This window comes from Protopterus annectens, chromosome 6.part1 (genome assembly GCF_019279795.1).
Source record: "Protopterus annectens isolate FY-2018-M chromosome 6.part1, PAN1.0, whole genome shotgun sequence".
NCBI lineage: Eukaryota > Metazoa > Chordata > Ceratodontiformes > Protopteridae > Protopterus > Protopterus annectens.
The window spans coordinates 577,163,894-577,181,846 of NC_056738.1; the positions used below are offsets into that span (position 1 = coordinate 577,163,894).

The following is a 17,953-nucleotide window of genomic DNA, read 5'->3' on the forward strand; positions in this document are numbered from 1 at the left end:
ATTGATTTGTATTTAATTGAGTGATTTTTTTCACTATTTATCACACTGAGGAAGGATTGTATATCCAAACGCTTTGTGTTATTAATACAGTGTTTTGGGATTGCTAATCTGTTTTTTTTTGTTTTGGATTACTAGTTATTAACAGCTTTTGCTTTACCATGGTTCATTCTCTTTTTCTGTTTACTGTGATATTGTACACATACCAAGCAATACATGGAGCATGCTCTATAAGTACATATCAACACTCAGCACATGTGCCACATGATCACTGTAGCCCCGAGAGTGCCAGTGAAACTGTTAAGCTGCTTTGAAATCTTGACATATATCCATATGTGTTCATGCAAACTATCAAGTGGTAAAACCGATGTGATTTAGTGGTATGTCCATGATGAAGTCCAGTCACACTACAGCTGTAACAATGCTACAGTTGGACTTCAGGGTGTCCATTACCTCCAAATATAATGTTTGGTCTAAATCACATGTGGCATAGTGGAACTGTTAATACAGTCTTACAACTTTACCTATTTCATGTCATTGCATCAGTTGTACATCATATACCTATATGTTTATCAGTGGAAATGTGTGTGTGAGGGCCCTGACACCATATGTGGACATATGATAACTGAGGTGGATGTGGCTCATACATAACAGTTAATGACACAAATGCTGACAGTCATACAGTGAAGCTAGGGAACACCTGTATAATCTTTGTAAATAATAGCACAATACTGCATATAATGAAGTCCCCAATGTTCCAGGTGAATCCCAACATTTCCAGATGCTAGGTATACTCATGCACACCTGTGCCATACTGCATCTGTCACTGTGATGGTAGCGTGACAAATGTGTAGAATGTTGATATACTGCAGTACAAGAACACATGCTTTAGTAAGGCAACAATATACATAATGTTTTCCAATGTCAGCAGCCCTCAGGAGGCATATTACTACAGCTGTTATGGAAGTAACATGTAACCAGATGACAGCAGTGACCATCAATATGGTAGCTCAAATCACAGATTGGAATACACTGTTGTAGGGATACAGTACATCCACACCTCATCACAGAACATCTGGATGACAACAACATTGACGTGTGCAATGTTTAGAGGGTCATAGGACATTACTAGGTTATCTTACCAGCCAAGAGCACATATAATCCTAGTCATTACTATACCATTTAAACACAAATCGCTATATGTATGTGATGGAAGATTGTAGGGGTATGTGAGTATATGTTCAATTTAATACAGACCGTCTCTGCTCATATGAGATGTGCACAACACCATCACAGAATTAGCAATCATACCTCCAGTGGTCTGGAGATGGCTCGTAGAGGGTCATTGAGGGGCTCTGCTTCATGATGTCTGTATGCTTCTTTGAGATGATGACATCTTCAGTGTTCCACAGAACGGATTTTATGTGGTCAGAGGTAAAAAGGGGATGTTTGATTCAGAGGTCTATGTAAAAGGTTCTCCTGAGTATGTCAAATGAGAAGAGATTCAAAACATCCCACAATGACCGTAATATACCTCCAACCACACACACATCAGTTGACTGAGGTCAGATTTGAACATCACACCTGCGTACGTAGAGAATCTATATTCCATTCAATGTAAGACTGGCACCGCCACAGATGTCTGATTGTAACAGTGTTAGAGTGCACTTTATAGAGGATGACATCATCGGTGTATGCTGAGAAGATGATGTTTAGGTAAGAATATCTGACATAGCTGCAGACTCGCATCCTGGTATAAAATTTTCTCCTAATAGTTGAATGAACACACACAAACACTCAAGTTGACTGCTGTGAGATGGAATCCCTACTTATATAATTAAAAAAACAGCTCTTGTACTCACTTTCTTCACTTATCTAGAGGAAAATAGTTTTTATTCAGGCATGTCCAAGGGTCAGCTCCCAGTGTTCTCTCCTGTCTATCTGATGGTAAAGCTCTCTCCAACCAAGACTGAACTTGACAGTCATGAGGAGAAGGTAAACATTTGCACCACACCACACTCATCACATAGTCTCACTAAATCTACACTACCAAAATCCACACACAGTAACACAAAAACATTTGCAGAGGCTCTCAATAATAATCTGTCTAAGCAACAGAGACCTCCAAAGCAGAAACACAAGCAACCTCCATCTCCCAACACCACCCAAATGACACATAGCACACAGACTCAGCATGCCACTCAACCACAGCCAATAAGGCAAAGGAATGTACCCAACACACTAGTCATAGGTGACTCTATAGTCAGGCACACTGATGTCCCACTCACCAGGCTAAACAAGGAGAAGGTTACTGTCAGCTGCCTGTCGGGTGCCAGTATCCGCCACATAACCCACGCACTCAGGTCACTCCACAAGAAGTACAAACATGACTCTGTCATTGTCCATGTTGGTGTGAATGACCTGAGACGTACCTCCCTGGACTACATGAAAAGAGACATGGAAGAGCTCCCCAATCTTGTAGCCCAGGCAGGTATGACCCTAGCCCTGAGTAGCATTCTGCCATCACCCCGAATGATACCGCATTACAAGGACAAAATGATTGACTTCAACAATTGGCTAAGCTTCTGGTGTCATTCTAAGGGGATCCAGTATCTGTCTACTTGGGATGACGTGGTCGACAGACCACGATGCATTGCCACAGATGGCCTGCACCTGTCACCCCTGGGATTCTGGATACTGGCTAAGGCTCTTGCTAACCCTATAGTGCCTTTTTAGGCAGGGTTCAAATAACAAATTCACCACCATAACAGGAACAGGCAAGCAAAAACTGAGGGTAATGCTACTCAGTGCTAGAAGTCTAAATCTCAAAATGCACTCACTTGAGGCACTCCTTAAAATGGAGAACATCGATATCTGTGCAGTGACTGAGACCTGGTTCAAGGCTCCAGAGACCACCCCTGCACTACCAGGCTATAACTCATACCACACTTTTCGGCCATGTAACCTGGACCGAAACACCAAAGGCGGAGGTGTGTCTATATTCATTAAGGATATCCACACCTCCAGGCTAGTTGCTCAGCATAATGCATCCGAGGTTATCCAAGTGCAACTAACTCTGGGCAAAACTGCAATCCAAATTGTAGCTTGCTACATATCCCCACCATGCCCCAGGATTCCCACTCCTCTTTTCTTGATGTACTGGAGAATATTAGGGTTCAACCAAACACCCTAACTATCCCACTATTAATTGGGAAAACTACTCGTGTACCAACTCCTTAGCTCAATGCTTTCTGGAATTCATAAACTCCAATGCTCTAGATCAACATATCCACACCCCCACCAGGGGCAACAATATCCTAGACCTAGTCATTACCAACATGAGTGACCAGTGTTCCACACCTGAAGTCAACTCCTAGTTGGTCCAATCTGACCATAAGCTAATCACCCTTGATATCCACATCCCCACCCCCCCATTAAGGAAACCACAGTAAAAAATTTCTCCAAAGCCAACTTCACGCTTCTTAAGACAGAAGTGATGAACTTCATGACACCCATGCAGATGGACAATACAGTTATAACTGCTGAATCCTACACAAATGCACTCTATAAGCACTTACACGAGTGCATGGATCGTGCTATCCCAAACAGAACCAAGACGCTATCCTCCAAAAAAAGGAAGCCAATCTGGTGGTCCCCTGCCATAAGCAAACTGTACAACAGAAGGAAGAAACTGTTGCAAAAGAGAGAAAAATCCCATGAGTGGAGGAGCTCCCTGGTCAGCCTTAGTAAGAAGCTGAAATCCCTTATAAGATCCTCCAAAGCTAGCTACGAAAACAAAATCGCAACTAATTCCAAGGACAACCACAAAGCATTCTATAGCTATGTCAAGAATATCGATGGCAACACCCAGATCTGCTCTGAGTTACAGCACAAAGGCACGAAAATTACAGAACCAACTGATATTGCCAACATCCTGGCAGATAGGTTCAGTGCTAACTTTACCCCCCCCTCTCACCCCCTAAAGGGCCCATATCTATACAGGAAGAATGCAGAGTCCCTGTAATCACAACTACGTAGGTAAAAGCTGCACTCTCTAAAGCCAGAAACACAGCATCCATGTGACCGGACCAGACAACATCCCAGGCTGAGTTTTTACATGAAATTCAGAATGAACTGGCTCCCCACTTAAGCACCATGTTCAGTAATAGCCTCACATCAGGCTTTGTACCCACTGAATGGCACACAGTAACAGTTATCCCACTCCACAAAGGGGGAGCCACCACTTATCCCAGGAACTATCGACCTATTAGCCTGACGAGCCTGGTCTGCAAGGCCATGGAACGTATCATCATGGAACTCATAAAGACATTGGTAATGTCCAAACTCTGGATCCCACTCAGTTCAGTTTGTGAAAGGCAGATCATGCCTCCTGAACCTGATCGACTTCTTTGAGGCAGTCACCAAAACCGTAGATGAGGGTAAGGTGGTTCACACAGCTTATCTTGACATCGCCAAGGCTTTTGACACCATCCCCCATTCTAGAATTGTAGCTAAACTCACTAAACTATGTATAAATCCCTACGTCACAAGATGGATTGCCAACTGGATCACTGACGAAACCCACACTGTAAAAGTTGCAGACTCCAAATCTGACCTCAAAGCAGTGACAAGTGGAGTACTACAGGGTTCTGTCCTGGGACCTCTCCTGTTTGGTATCTACTTCTCTGAAGTACAGGCTAACGAAGTTCGCAGATGACTGCAAACTAGGAGCCATAGTCAAGTCCCCAAATGATGGACATCCTACAGAAGGGCCTCACTGAGACAGATGCCTGGTGTCAGAGCCAAGGCCTCAAGCTCAATGCCAAAAAGTACAGTGTCATCCCCTTTGGTAAAAACTCTGTACCCATGAACTACCACATAGGCAGCAATCTACTTAACACTGAATGCATGATAAGAGACCTTGGGACCCAGGTGGACAGTAGTCTCTCCTTTGATAATCACATCACCACAGTAGTCAGGAAGTCCTTCTACATGGCACACCTCATCATAAAAGGGTTCTCATCCAGGAAAAAAGAGGTCATTGTTCCCCTCTACTTGACACTCATTAGACCCATTATAGAGTACAACGCCCCTTTTGGAAGGTACCTCACAAGACATCTGCAGCAGCTGAAAAGGCCACAGAAGTACCTCACAAAGAGGATTACTGGCCTCAAACAAATGCCCTACACTGACCACCTCAAAAAAACTCCAGCTTTACTCAGTAGCATATCGCCTACTCCAAGGTGATCTGTACTTAACATATAAAGCTATGTCAAACCCAGAGCTGTTGGACATGCTACACCTAAAGAAATCCCAATCCCTCCGAGCTACATGCTCTAGGGACCTAAACCTTGTCACCACAATAAACCGGACATGCTGGAGTGAAAGATTCCTGTCCCAGAGACTTCCCATACTCTGGAACAGGCTACCCATCTATGTCAAGCAAAGTTCTTCATTAGCACTCTTCAAGAAAAATCTTGATGATTGGATGGGAAATAGGAAATACACCCTGGTGATCACTTCTGTGTCTGCTGGACAGTGGCACAGACTTATTTGCAAAGCCGGGACTTGTGATATGATTGTGCGAGTGCAGTTTGGAAAAGGACATATAAATACATCCTTGTACCCTAGGTGAAATAAGCTGTCCTGAATGCATATTGCAGAAGTGAGATAGACATTTACCTGTTTCTCAGGATGTTGTGTAGATGACGCATGCACACCAACACACATTTTGGAAAGCAGCAGTAGTACAATGATGAAGTTATGTATCTTCATATTCAGATGGAGGTATATCCACATCAATACAAGTTACTGACAATATCAGTGGGATATGATCATGGATGACCAATGCCAGTGTTACTACGCACTAATACCAAATGTAAAAATGCAGTAACACACTGTAATTCTGAAGTCTGTCTGACAATGGCCTAAGACCTGATATATCATTTGGAAGTGCATTTCTGCAGGACACACATACATATCAGAAAGCATATGTCCAGTGAAGCAAACACGTCACTGCCCTTCTCTTGTGTTTATGAATGAATTACCATGTGTTGGAGGATTACAGCTTAGTAACCAGAGTTAGACATGCTGAACACCTCTTTACAAAGCACATCACTGCGAAGCTGATTTGTGTGGATGATGGCAAAGTATTGGTGTATGCATGTTTTGAATTTCAAGGCTTCACCTTTTGGACTGCTTTTTCTATACTGGGCATTTTAGATGCATAAGCCATGTTAAACTTCATAAATGCATATTCTAGAAGTCAGTCATGTCACATATTGATATCATTGTTCGGCAACTCGCACATTCTGCTTAGGTACCTTTACAGGTAACTGTATGCAGGTATCTGCCATTCATTCATGTTCTTACACATTTATTTTTCTTTTACAGGTTCAACGCTTACCTTGAAAGTCCTGCAGTTACAACTGTTGTCATCTGAGGATGACTCTGTCTGAAGCTAGCAGTACACAGCCATTACATGGGTAACTAAAATTGATGCCAAGCAACACTCAACTTTTACTGTATGTATGTGCACAGGATGAAAGGTGTAGTACTTAAGTGGTCAGCATGTATGCAATCTGTTGCCTCTTGGCCAGGGTGAGGGCATATTGTGCATGCCTACGTCTAAGTACACCCATAGCAGCTGGGGGTTCTCCCTCTGACTTTTCACCTGCATGTGGATGTGGTGACCTTGCCATCGGAGGTGGAATATTTGCTCCTAATTCTTGATGTTTCTGTTATAGCTGTTATTGCAGGATGATATTGTGTAGGATAGCACAGACTATGATAATTTTGGCACATGTACTAGGATTCTCCTGCAGAGCCCCTCCACTGTAGCTAGGCACTGAAAACTTGGCTTCAACAGCCCAAACACATGCTCTACGATATTTCTTGTTTGAGCATGTGCCTCATTATAGCATTCCTCTTTGGATGAGTGTGCATTTCTGATGGGCATCATCAGCCTTGGTTCAAGTGCATACCCTGCATTCCCCAATAAATGTCCTTGTGGGACATCTCCCCTGGAAAACCTCTGGTGGAGTTGTGAGTCATGGTAACTGCCAGGGTTAGCAGCACACACGTTTTAGTATAATTCCCTTAGCATTACACACAACCTGACGGTTAATGGAGTGGAACCCCTTTTTGTTAATAGTGGACGTTTGATCTCAATGAGCATGCAGTCTGTGGCACCCAAACATCAGGAAAATGTGCTACAGGCTAGAAATCCTGCATAGTTCTAGCTGTGTCCTCTGGGTAGGGGGGAAATATATATAGTCATTGGAATGCTGTAGCGTAACATTCAGGCATTGGTGTAGGATCCTGGATGTCGATGCCTGTGACACCCCCAGCATGTCCCCTCTGGGTCATTGAAAGGTTCCTGTAGTTAAAATTCTAAGTGCTACACATACCTTGGTGTCCACAGGTATTGGCTCCCCTCGGCTTACCTTTGCTCTTAGGTCAGGAGAGGTTGCAGAGTTCCTGGAGGTTGTCTTTATTCACCCTATAGCATTCTACTATTTCCACCTTATGCAGACCATGAACAGTTAAACAGGGAGCTCAAAAGACCACAATACCATTCTTATCCTTTGTAAATGATGCTTTTTTTAAATCAAAGAAAATAAAATGCATTACCTATATAATAAAGTCTTACTAATCTCATAGTCAACATATTTTGTGAAAGTCTTAAACGATATTGCTAGCCTGGATTCACCTTTGATTTCCCCAATAATACCCACATCTACCCAAACAAATGCAAAACCTAAGTCTCAAATATTAGAATAACTCAAACAAGAAATCCTTGTCTTCATAACTAAACTCATCCTTTCTTCCTCCTTTATATCTATCAGTACTCTGATATGTTAACTCTACCCCTATTTCATTTCATTCTTCCTGCTGACAATCTACAAAAAAAATCATAAACTGTTTATTGTCGAATGTTAACTACTTTCATTTCTTTAACTTGTTTTCTTGTTTTTTTTTTTAACTGCCAAAGTGTTTAACTTCATTCATACTCTGTTTGTATGAAACTATCTTAAGACTTTGTTTAGAAGGCTATTTACTGTTAGTATACAGTATATCTTCCATGTTATTAATAACCATGTTACCATTTTTAACTATGCTCTGTTGTAATGTATGTTTTGTTTTTTGCTTTGGAGCTTTTCTTCTCAGGCCTCTGCTGAATAAGGGCTTCTTGCCCAGTCAGACTAACCCAAACAAATGGCAAATAAAATAAAATTAAAAAAAATTCAGTATACCAATTTATAGGTGATTAGTTGGCTAACGATACTGGGGGCCTTTGTAAGCCTAGCCATACTTTCCAAAAAAAAAACCCTGTAGTGTGTGTGTGTGTGTGTGTGTGTGTGTGTGTGTGTGTGTGTGAGGTATACACCTTAACAATTATGCCAAACCACTCAATCAAACCACTACTCCATCTTTTTGTTTACAGCCACTTCCACTAGACAGACTTCAAATATTTAGAAAAATTAATTATAAAAGGGAAACCCCAATCCATATGCCATCTACCCCCTCTTTACTTCAAACTACTTGCACATATAATGTTGTACTTCCTGCTCAGGTTAAAGATAATGTTACAATTCCTTACCCAAACATCAGCTCCCCATCTACCCTCCAGGACTGCTACTATACCACCAGTCTTTACCCCTTATTGAAAATATCTGAGCACAAATAAATGTCTATTGTCTTTTGTCTGACTCAAAATGTGGGATTTATGTGGGTCATAACATCATCACCATCACCTCTGGTGCATCAGATAATTTATACAGTCCTGGAAAGAGGAGAACTATCAGAACATATTTTCATTGATCTTAAAATGGCTTTTTAATGTGTGCTCCACCCTCTGCTCATTCAAAATTACATACCATTGTATTCAGCACCAGTGTACTAAATTCAAGAGAAAAGTAGCTAAACGACACAAATTTCATATCCAGTCTGATGTAAATACCTTCATGTCAGTGTTCCAGAGTTCATTGTTAGGGCCATTCCTGCTTCCTCTCTCTATAAATCATATCACTAACACTCTCCATTCCTCACTTATTACATTACACATTGATTTTGTGTTGATTCTAAGGTCTGGACCTACTTCACACAACAGAAAATCAGCTGCAAAATGAAACTGAAAATGATTTCAGCTTAAGGGCTGACCTTAGGTTAACTAATGTCCTAGGGAAAGAGTTCCACTGCCCCCCCCAACACACACCACCCGGAGCCCCCATCCTCACCTGCCCACAACATCCACATTATGTTCTTCTGTTTTCTCTCAGTTTGTCTTCCTCTTAATTTTCTTGTGCATTTACTCATTCATTCAACACATTTTAAATAGACAAGACTGCTTTCTGATGACTAAGTAGAAAACTACTGCAGTACGCTGCAGTCCCCAAGGCTTCTAGAAGCCATGGGGGTTCTATATGTTTTTCTGGAGGTGCATTTTACATTTTTTATAACAACCTTTATATCCAGTGATGGCCTGAACAAAAGCCACGATAAAGGGAAGAAATTCAGCCTTTGCTCTTCAGCTTTATTTTTTCATGAATCGTTGCCGGATACCCCTAACTGACCCAGACTTCACTGAAATAAATTGGGTAGAAATAACTGCATTAAGCTGGAAGCCATGGGGGTTCTAAATACTCTGAGGTGCATTTTACATTTTTTAAAAGACCTGTATTAACTTATCGCTTGTGACATAGGCAAAATTACATTTATATTATATATTAAAGTAATCAAGCCATATTAACACGTTCACATTGTCATACATTATATATCAAGTATATTGTTATATATCATATAGTCTAAATCAACATTACATAAACTATTCAATTCCTGATTTCCTTTAAACTACATTCCTCATCCAAAGCCCTTTTCTGCATGAATTGTTCCCAGAATTTCCATTTTTATATGTAATTTACTCGTACCCTTTTCTAAAGATCTCACTTCCTGTTCTTTTACCTCTGTTACAGTATTCACTACTTCAAGTATAGTTGGTTTAGATTTTGATTTCCATTTTCTAGTAATTGCTTCTTTGGCAGCTACCAGAATTAAACGTAACAAGGCCTTACTATGTTAGTTACACTCATTTGCTCACCCAGTATACCTGACAGAATAGTCTGTAGGGGAATTTTTAAGGTCTGACAACTCTTTACACTCCTAATACACCCAGTTACCTCTTCTCCATCACACCTCCAACATTTACCATTTACCTGAGAAAAAATTCTTTGGAGTCTGCTTGGGGTATAAAAGTGCCTAAGCAAACACTTCCAAGTAAAAATCCCAAATCTTCTATATTTTTGTTGCATATTTGAGAGCCATACATATGACTTCCCATTGTTTCTTTGTGAATTGCATATCAAATCTCTGTTCTCAATCTTTACTGACTTCTGTTGATTGATTCCTGTGACAATTGTGCAATATTTTATATGCCGTACTATTTATCCATTTTTAACAGTAGCTTCTGTTCAACATTCAAGTAAAAACTCAGCCAGTGCAGGTCTTTCATTTAGGATTCCCCTATCCCTTTCTCATTGTCTATATACGCTGATATCAATTCCTGATAGGAAGGTAATCACTAACCTGCATTTCAAATGTTTTCTTGGTCTGTTTCCATTCTATTACTATACCTTCTCTAATTATTTGTTTGTAATACCTTGGTTCCTTTGCCATCTTCCTCTAGTAAGTTCCAGCCCCCTCTTGTCTATTCTCTGTGCTCATAATTGCAGTCATTTCTTTTGGCAGAATCTCCTTTCTCCATTCCTGTGTTGACTTCGTTCTTAGTATACTTTCTGCTGCTTTATGAATATAATATTCTGTAGCATAGTTGTTATTTTCCTTAAGGATCTGTGTCCAAAATCCCATTCTGTCCTCATTTCCTGAATAGCCCTCTCCACTTCATCATCATCCCTTTACACTTTGAACTGTAGCTTTCTGGTTGTGTTACACATAAAAGCCTTAACTATTTAGCTGTAAAACATCTCTTCAAATTAGGTAATCTTAAATCTCCTTGTTCTGTTGGGAAGATCAGCTTATCCCACTTGACTCTACATCAAGGCCCACCAATAGAAGTGGTATTTTCCTACATTCTGCTTTCCTCTGGATCATCATTGTTCTCTTAATGTTATATGTTTGCCTCTCCTCCACAAAACCACTTTGGTCCATATCTATCAATTTTGGAATCACATTTGTCATTCTTTTAGCCATTGTAGACACAAACAGTTTATAATCCTGGCTTAAATTGAAATGGGTCTATATAAAGCTGGATCTGATGTGACTTTTCAATTTTTAGGAATTACAGCCACCACAGCTTTTTTTCTAGGATATATGTGCCTCTTTTCCTTTTAAAATATCATTTTTAAATGTATGTATATACCTGTATATATTACTGCACTTTCTTACTCAAATACATATTTTCTGTTTTACTACTGTACACTCTATATCATGTACACTTCTGTAACTTCTCATCATACTATGGTATGATATACTATTGTTTGCTCTATTAATTTGTACTCATCTCTGACTTTTGTATTTTTATCATATATGTGGAGCTTTTGTATTTTTTATGATTGTCATGTATGTGGAGCTATTCTCCCCCAGGTCTCTGCTGAAAACGGGCAACTGCCTAGTCAGACCAACCCAGTAATCAAATATAGAATAAATAATAAATAAATTACTATTTAACAAAACTATTCACTTCCAGATCTTTAGCACTGTCTTCCCTCCTAGCTTCCAAACTTCCACTAGAATAACATCTATTCAGGGAGACTATCCTGCAGCTTGGTTATACATCACCATCATCTCATCTCCTCCTAGCTTAACTGTTAGTTGTTGAGCCTCATCTAACTCTAACCTTGGCATATTTAAGTTTTCCATACATATTTCCTTTTGTGCCTTTTCTTGATTTCTCTGTTTAATACAAATTCCCATAAAATTTCTGAAATACCTCTAATACTTCTACAGGTTATCTAGTTATTTTTCTTCTTATTGGCTCCTTAAGTTTGACAACATCCCCTTCTACTTTTTGGTTGCTTAAGTTGTTGTGACATATGTTTTTTGTGCTCTGAAGTTATTATCAACAAACACTTGCTTAACAGCAATCTTTCTAAACTCATGCGTATTATCCTGGTAGTCCCTTATTTTCACTTTTGCATTCTGCAGTTGCACCTATTCTTGTTCTGTCAGAGTTACCTTATTGTGTAATACTTTAAACTTTGTCAGCCTGAATAAATAATTCTTATTACTTCTTAACCAGATCTCTTTTTCTTTTATTTCTACCCTATTTATAAACTCCAACTTCATTTTTTCCCACTTAGAAACACTTAGCACTTGGGAACTAGACCTTCTGGGTCTAATGCAACAGCTTATCTTACAGATATTTCTAATATGTCCTTAGCCGATTGTAATTTTTTTCAACTTAATTTTTCTCATTCACTACATTATACTTCTTTATATACTACTAAGGGTGGTGTTGCGGTAGCGTTGTCACCTCACAGTAAAACGTCCTGTTCGATTCTCAGCTAGAGCGTCTTCTGTGGGGAGACATGCGTGAATGGGCGTACCTTCGTTGAAGGTTGTGCATCAGGGCTGGCAACTCGGCACGTAAAAATCTACTGCCAATCATTAGCGGACCGGAGTTCCGCTGTGGCGACCCCTAACTGGGAAAATCCGAAAGACACAACAACAACTAAAAAATATTATGTCCACCTGCCTGCTGCAAAGTACTATGCTGCTGCTTGTCCGTGACCCACTGTTTCATTTTTCTACTGCGATGCAATATCAAAGGATATCAATTATTAATGAAAGTATCATGAAATTTTGTTCAGCCCCAACATAATGTGCACTGAGGAAGATGACTAGGATACACATTTTCCCAATTCAAGAACATCATTTTACAACTTAAATCAAATCTAAGTGTTCAGCAAAGGGCAGCCTTTTGCTTGTCTCCTTTCTATTCAGATTACTATATTCTGACTCTGTTTCTCCTCTGATAGCTAAACTCTTCCCAAACATTCTGACTATTACCTAAGAAGCCAGGACCACAATGGACTTCAGCTAGAAGCCTCCTCAATCAAACTTTAAAATACTAAGCACTGCTGCTGCACTCCAGGACCAACACTTTTAGGAATCACTACCATCACTTCTGAAAGAAATAACCTTCTTTCCATTATTTTGAAACGAGTTAAAATCATATCTGCAAAAATCTAAATGCATATGCCCTCCAACTGGTCACACAACAAACTCCACTCTTCACCACTGGTCAATAAATAATTCCTCATATAAGTGTTCAATAAATGCTCTGTTTAACAGAACTATTTCCTAACGCTAATCTTACCTTAATATCCCTTCTTCACATTTCCACTCTCCTCCTCCTTGCTGCCTCCCTTTGTTTTGTGTCCGTGCGCGTGTGTGTGTGAGATGTATGTATGTAAGTATGTAAATACAGAAGAATAAGTACTGCTGAATCATCTGTGCATGCTTACTTCTGAGACTACGTAACAGTGTTCCGTCTTGTGCTTATGTATTCCATGGTGTTCTGTATTTGTCCTCACTTTGTAACTCTGGGCTGTGACTAAAATTGGTCCAAGAAGATCAGTGCTCCACCCCAGTAAGAAAATTTCAAATTAAAAAAATATGTCAGAGAGAGGGAGAAGCTACTACTTTATTCTTTTTTTTAATATGTGAAAATATGGGAATCATAGGATGTACAAGGCAAGTTGGATCATAGGCCATGCTCACCTTGTCAACACCCACCCTCAGACTCTTCCACTTTTTGAATGAGGGTGCCCCATGTAAATCCACTGGCACATTAAGGGACACTTATCCAGCTGTCTAAGCTATGTTTGAAAGATGACAGGGAAACACATTGCTTGGCATGCAGGGGTAGTCTGTTCCATGACAAGGGGGATACACTGGGTGATGAACCCATCTCTCCACTTAGTTTCATTTATTCCTTGATGAAGGCAGAGATATATGGTTCTGGTATTGACTGCAAAATTTGATTTGTCAAGGAAAAGGAGATCTAGAAGAACTGGATCCCTAATGGTATAGTATGTCATTACAATACTGAGTATAAGAACAAAGGTTTTGAGACCGGAAATTCTTTTTGCTAGGAGTCTCTGAGCTATTTTAATTTTTTAATGTGCCTGCCCAGATACATCTTGAAGGGAGTGGAGTGTTGTATTCTATAATAGGTCGACTAGGGCAGAATAAAGGGGAAACGGCTACTTTCTCGGTTTTAAAAGAGATGCCTTTTTGTAATTAGTTGCAAAATGTGAAAGGGTTTCCTAATTAGTCACCATATGATTGCCAAAAAGAGACATGACGGTCAAAGGACAGGTCCAGAACTCTGATGACTGATTTATATGCTACATGGATTTTTTATGCATTTATGCAGTAGGATGCAGAATGTTTCTGCTTCCCAAAGGGGATGATGCTACATTTATTACTGTTTAGTTTCAGCAATTGACTCTACTTGGTTCTTTTTTTGGGTGCTATATATATATATATATATATACACACACACACACACACACACATACACTGTAATATACATATATATATATATATATATGTATATATATATATATATATATATATGTATATATATATATATATATATATATATATATATGTATATATATATATATATATATATATATATATATATATATATATATGTGTATATATATATATATATATGTATATATATATATATATATGTGTGTGTGTGATATGTATAACAAGATTTGACAACCACACACTGCTTGTGGTTATCAACAAACTTTGTTAACCAGAGATCACTGTTATTAGCTTGGAAGTCTGAACAATAAATGCCAAATTGGGGAGGGAGCAGTATAGATCCCTTTGGGAAAATGATAACAATGAATTAAGAAAGTTTGTTCATTCATTGGTTTTAATTATTTATTTACTGTTTGTTGACTGAATAGGTGGGCTGTTGATCCTTTTCTGTCATGACCCTGGCTCCATAAAACAGAGCAAATATAAAATGAATAGAGCTTGTCAACTTTAAACTGAGCAGATAATACAGAGCATACAACAGATAAGGACTAATATTAAGAAAAATGATTATGACAGTTTAGTCATATGCACTATAAATGGAGGCTTTAAAGAAACCATCACATCATAAGGTGGTTATGGGAAACTGGTAAGCAGTGATCCATTGACCCTATATCTATTGTAGCTGGAATCATTCATGAAATGCTTTCTTAGATTCTTTTTGAAGTTTTTAGAGTGGACATTGCTTTACTTTGCTAGGCAAATGATTCCTGCCATGACCTAGTAAGAAAAATGTTTTTCTCCTATTTTACTTTTGAAGAGTGGTCTGACTAACATAATATCATTATGTTGACTGTTTATTAGATAGTAGTTTGTTCCCTGGATTGTAATTTATTCCTAAGAGGTGGACAGTAGCCCAGTTTAATCACTTTAAAGAGAAGGCAGCTGAACATAGTAGAAGCCCTGTAAGGTACAGGTGCTCAGTGTAGCTGCTTAATGAGGTTGCAGTGGTGAGTTTGAGTCTGCCAAGAGGGCAAATCTGAATATTTTCTTTTCTGTAATTTGTATTCTTTGTGTATTGTAGGATGAATGCAGAAATAGTAAGGGTAGACGATCTAGACCATATTCAAGTTTGTTTAGTAGGACATTCTTAGTGAATGCACTCCTGGCTGTGGGAGATAGTAGATGAGAGATCTTATAACATAACTTAAATTGGTAAAAAAAATGTTTGTAATGTCTGTTCCGTGTGGGTTGTGAAAGAGAGGGATTGGTGAAGAGTTGGCCCTAAGTTTTTGCGTTCTGTAGCACTGGTTATGATAGCACCCATAGTGTCTTTAAGTAGAATGAAAGGTAACCTGGCTGTTTTTTTTTTTTTTTGGTGGGGGATGCAAAAACATTACATTGGTTTTACTCGTGGTGAGTAGCAGCTTGTTGGAATACTTCCAGTGGCAAAGTTTAGTGGGAGTTGTTCGACGTGTTTGCAGATCTGTCAGGTCTCATGATTGCAAACTGAGTGTTTCGTCAAATAACCTTTGGATACAAGGCTGTTCAACGAATTTAAACAGCTTTTTAATTCCTCAATGCCTACTTTTCTTCTACCACTCTAGTTCTGTACAGAACAAGAGTTCAAAGGTAGGAGAAAATATTGGAGAAAGTGTTTTACACTGCAACCACAGTTTTCATAGCAGATTCAACTTCTGCAAGTTTTGACAGACCGGTACATACCCCTCTCAACTGTCCAGATTTTTACAGAATGTCTAGATTTTTGCCTCAAAGTTTCATTCTGTTTCTCATAAAATTTGTTCTTTTCTGGAAAATCACTGGGATAATCTGAAGAATGAAATCACTAAAATAATGAGGTGCATTTGAGTTTCAGAGTTCATTTCCTTCAGAAAATTCATTTTAACACATACCCTGGTTTTCTAGCTATCTGCTAAGTTTATGAGAGCAATATTTAAATACTGTCCATATTTTTGGGCCTTTGTTTTCCTCCCAGACTTCTTGGGCTAAGAGGATGAGGAGTATGGGTCGGTTGGTTATTTTTATCTCATGGAAATCATACCTCTCAAGTGTACCTCATTACAAGGAACGTACCTCATTTGTGGTCTTAAAAAGTTCACGTTCCTCGAAGTTCATCAAAGTTCCACACTGAAAGACTGTCACATTCAGTGTTAGGAATTTTTTTTAAGTGAAATCCATTGTAAACAGAAATTAATCATATTAATTCATTAAAAGATCTTCTTTATAAGTAAAACCAGTATATTTTAACCATCCTATGACTTTCCTAGTTGACTTATTAGTAAGCCATTAAGTATGTGTTCCACATTTTGCCCATTTGTTCCACATTATGAGGGTTAGTGTTCCTCATTTTGAAGATGGAAGGTTGAGAGCTATACATGGAAATATACTATAGGAAATGTTGGTTTTTAGGGCATAGCTATCTTTTTAAGAATTCTGCCATTCAAAAGATGGCTGACGACCCGCACTGCCCTTGATAAGAGAGCGTTGCCATCCACTTGCTACAAATTCCGTAGGAAGCAGAAGTAGTCCACCGAACTCTAACCTCGTGCACCAAAATGTATGGGTGAGAAACGAAATGTAGTTGGTTATAATCTATTCGTGCTTGGTTTCGATTAATGCTTTTCTGTTGTTGAAGATGCATACATTTTTTCAGATGTCCAGTTTCGCTCAGCATGCAGAGAACTGCACTTTTAATATGTCCTTCCAGGGACTGACTTGGATTTACCGATGATTTTTTTTTTTTGGTGCGGCGCTAAGAGAAGGCGCATGTGCAGAAGACCGGATTTGCGCGCCTTCTTTCATTCCGTTATGTATCCCTAGCTTTCCTTCTGTACAAAGGGTATTGGTTTACAAATCTTTGCAATGCATTGTGGCAGGAGATTGCCCTTTGCCGGTATTAAGAGGTTAGAATTTTAGGACCCATAAAGTGTGGCAGGCCTTGTCTATTTTCTGTAGGTTTTGGATGCATTGAAACAAAGTATCCACTTTACATTCCCTGCATGTAGCTTAAATGTTTATACTGACCGGTGATATCTGTCATACTCCTTACCATATGTAAGGGAAATTTAATTTTTGGGACCTTTACAAAGATTCGTTTGTATATTCTGAAATGAACCTCCGCTGCTGAGCAAGACCATCTGTTTAGTGAATGTTACTGTCCCTTGATCAGTCGTCGTTGTTTCCTGTCCTAACCCTTGGAGATAGTCAGTGAACTTGACAATCTAGAATCACAGTAAGCAAAAGCACTTGTATAGAATCATTTTTTGTCAAAAATAAACGAATGCAGTCTGTTTGCAAAATATAACTCCCAAGCCACTTCGCTCAAAAATCGGCAACAAGGTTATTAATAATCATAATAAAGGGCATATACGCAAAATCCGGGATATTAATATGTACTCTAAAGACCCCTAACCGG

At 39.1% G+C, this 17,953-nt stretch overlaps 1 protein-coding gene across 4 annotated transcripts in view; it reads left to right on the forward strand.

The window, feature by feature from the left end:
- The window catches only part of ZDBF2 (zinc finger DBF-type containing 2), a 405,751-nt gene that overhangs the window by 97,830 nt on the left and 289,968 nt on the right, over nt 1–17,953 (forward strand). Inside the window, exon 1 of one of the 4 annotated variants that reach the window (XM_044076013.1) lies at nt 17,047–17,095. The exons of 1 other annotated variant lie outside the window; for it this stretch is intronic. The gene's annotated coding sequence lies outside the window, so the exon portion shown is untranslated. Of the gene's footprint in view, nt 1–17,046; nt 17,102–17,126; nt 17,442–17,953 lie in introns of those variants that run through there. 2 more of the 4 variants (XM_044076016.1, XM_044076014.1) reach the window with 2 other exon arrangements.